Raw genomic sequence first — 3,602 nt, forward strand, 5'->3', positions numbered from 1 at the left:
ATACTGAAGTATTCCTATTTATTATGGAAGGATGGGTGAAGACATGTGACAGTCATTCTTTTGAGTGATACTCTGCTCATAGGCACCACCATAAGACAGGTGACAGACTGCTGTCTCATAGAAAAGCCCAGGCATTTGCGAATGCATACAACCCTTGGACTGAGAATCCCAGACTTGTTCCTGAGAGAGTCAAAGTGCACCATTCATTCAAAAGAGCCACCTCTGATACAGGAAGCCTTGAACTTGTTCAGACTAATCAGGAACTAGAGACAAGAGATACCTCAGGCAGATGGTGTTTTGAGCTGAAGCTACAAAGTAGCTACAAAACTGGCTAGTGTACCCAAGGGCCTGACAACAGATGCACTCAATACAGTCCAACAGGCCTCTCCTCAGTCCTTCCCTTGGGGACCACAAACTCCAAGGACCCATGTGAACTTCAAGTTTGTGTGATAGCTGTGTTCAGTGGAACAGGTACAGGTTCTGCCTTCCGTCACCCAATGAGACTTTGATCTCTTAAAACACAGCTCTTTTACAGCCCACCTGAGAACCCTGCTGGAGCACGACTGGGCACTCATGGAAGCAAGAAAGTCTTAGCATTAACCTCCATTTGTCTTTTCACTTAAACATCCCCGTGATGCATCGGGATACTCAGATGCTAATGACAGGGTAGGGAACTGCTGGTAGATTGCTCATATTACATAGAAATGGAACCTTCTAGAAGGACAAGTTCTCTGAGATTGTAAGCTCTGAAATGATGCTAGTCCAGGCTGGTGTGACACTTTTTGTGCCCCGAGTTAAAGCTCAAGGGAAGCATGACTACCCAGAGGAGATTTTTGTCATTTCTTTCTTCTTTTAAAAGCAAAATGGACTCCTGTAATAGCTTTGATCCATCCTTCCCCAATTGCTGGTGTTCTCGGGTACTTATTTGCTTATTTCCCATTTGTAGATCTTGTTTGGAGAAACAATTTTTCAAGGACTCAGTAGTTTTCTTGCTGCTAAGTTTTAGAAACTGAAGAGATTTCTCCCGTATCAGGAACACAGCTCAGGAGTAGCTGTCCACAGTGCCATGCAGTATATACAGCTTTAAAACCTCAGACAATTCCCTAGCCACGACTGCATATTAAAATCACCAGTGGGGATTCAATTCTACCTGCTCAGGACCCACTCCTGACCAATTACATTCTAATCTCCGGGGTGCTGCCCAAGCTGCAGTGCAGGGCTTTAGGAAGTCCTTCAGGATGACTTGATTAGTGAAGTTGTGCTAGGCTTTCTAGGCTAACTAGAGAGAGTTCAAGTTTACAAGGAATGAAATTCTGTACGTTCTTAAACCAAGACACATAAACATGGGGGAATGATTTTTTGTTTATCCCAAGGAACATTTAAATTTTGTCCTTTCTAGCTTTGTTAATTTTATTTTGAGCAGAGAGATCTGTCCCTTCTAAGTCCACACCTTCACTGTTTTGACCATGTGCTACTTTGGTAAGGTAACTGGGCTGGATTGACTAGTGTCTTACAGCATTCATGTCTATCCAGATGCTGAGAATGTGGCTTTCGAAATAAGAGTGTTAATATGCGGAATGAAACTAAGGTAGAGTCATTCTTGGTTAGGATGGGGCCTAGTCCTGTAACTAGTGTTAGTATAAGTGGGAAATCTGGGCACACAGGGGAAAACTCCACATGAGAACAGAGATGGCACCACAGAATGATGCATCCAGAAGCCACATCTACCAAAGGCTGTGAGTGTCAAGAAACTGGGGAGGAAAATGAAACAGTCATGTATTCAGGAGGAGCTAACCCTTATGACACCTGGAATTTGGACTTCTTGCCCCCAAACCTGAGAGAGAACAGTTTTTATTTTAAGCCGTGTGGTTTGTATAGTTCATTAAGGTAGCTGTAAGAAAATACTGTAACTTACTGGTTGCATTGTAGCTTACAATGTACATTGTAACTTAATGGATAGCTATGACGACATCCAGGTGTGAAGTTTGCCAAGAGATCCCCTTTCTCCCTTCATTTGTCCTTTTGGTTCTTCTCTTCCTTCTTCCTTCCTTTACCTCTCCCTCCCTTCTTCCTCTTTCTCCCCTCCCCCACTCTTCCTTTCTCCTTCATCCTTTTCTCCTCCCTCACTTCCTTTCTTACTTCCTTCCTACCTCCCCTCTTACTTGCTCCCTTCTGCTCTCTGCCCCTCCCTCCCTCTTCCCCTCCTACCCTGTAGACCAAGCTGGTTCACACTTACAGTGAACCTCCTGCCTCTGCCTTCCTAATGCTAAAATGGCAGATGCACATTATTAGCACATCAGATCTAGATTGTCATTCCCTTCTGTATACTGCTCCTTCCTGGACTTTCTTTAACAAGTGTGTGTTCCTATACAACTAAGGATGGGACATTTCTGCTCAGAAAGCTAACCTGGAAATCAATGAGCATTTCAATATTTAAACTTTCATAGGGAGCCCCGCTTGGTAAAGGAAAACCTGAACCATTCTTGACAGGCCAGTCTAAGGTGGTCAGGAAAAAGCCAGTTCCCCATCATTGCTTCTTCCTGCAGTGTTACTAAATGGTGTGTGTGTGTGTGTGTGTGTGTGTGTGTGTGTGTGTGTGTGAGCATGCATTCATTTCCAGTCTTTGTAGGTTCTGCAGTTTGCTCTGATTTGAAACTCCATACATCCAGGTCATCTTTGGGAGATAATAAAGAGTTGTTACTGTGCCTTGACTTGAGCATCTCCCAAACCAACTGTTGAAGTCTAAGCTGTGCTAACTTGGAGATGGGATCTTACTGAGATGATTACAGTTGGAGCGGTCATGGTTAGAGATTAAAATGGCTTTGTCAGGGAGATTGAAGCCTATCTGGCTGGTGTTCCACAAGAGGCAAATAGGATCTAGACACTCAAAGGAAAGAGCTATATGACACTAGAAGGCAGCTGTCAGCCAGCCTGGGCAAAGAGGCCTCACAAGACAGCAATCTATTCATGCTTTGACTTTACATGATCATCTGAACCATGAGGCAAATAAAGTCATTGCTAAGCCACCCAGTCTGAAGTTGAGTTTGTGTTGGAAGCTTTGGGAAGGACGGGCAGAAGGCACAGGCATAAAGGCTATTGGATGAAGGCACTGCTATAGCCTGACAGGCCGCAGTACATGTAGGTAGACTGTGCCTGCTTCTCTCAACATGGATGTGACTCTGAGTGCTAGCATTATTACCTCTGCATGCAGGGACTGCGGGTGATTCTGTGCTTCTCTGTTGTGCTTGGTGTGTGTGTGTATGTGTGTGTGTGTTCTACAGTTAATTGTATCTTGTATGGGCACATTCTTCTTTATCAGCAGTCAGGCTATACCAAGGTGTTGTAGAGATTTGTGGACAGAGGTCTCCTGTCCTAGGACTTCCAATGTTTTTCCTTGTGGTGCTTCTCTTGGAGGCCCACGGATTTAGTTAATCTAAAGGATGCTGAAGTCCTGTGAGACCAAGTCACTGAGATGGTCAAATAAATTCAACAAACAGACAAAACAGGAAACCAAAAGTAGCCAAACAAAAATCCTTAGGCATAAAAACAAGAGAGAGAGAGAGAGAGAGAGAGAGAGAGAGAGAGAGAGAGAGAGAGAGAGA

The sequence above is a fragment of the Mastomys coucha genome, unplaced genomic scaffold, assembly GCF_008632895.1.
Source record: "Mastomys coucha isolate ucsf_1 unplaced genomic scaffold, UCSF_Mcou_1 pScaffold22, whole genome shotgun sequence".
Classification (NCBI taxonomy): domain Eukaryota; kingdom Metazoa; phylum Chordata; class Mammalia; order Rodentia; family Muridae; genus Mastomys; species Mastomys coucha.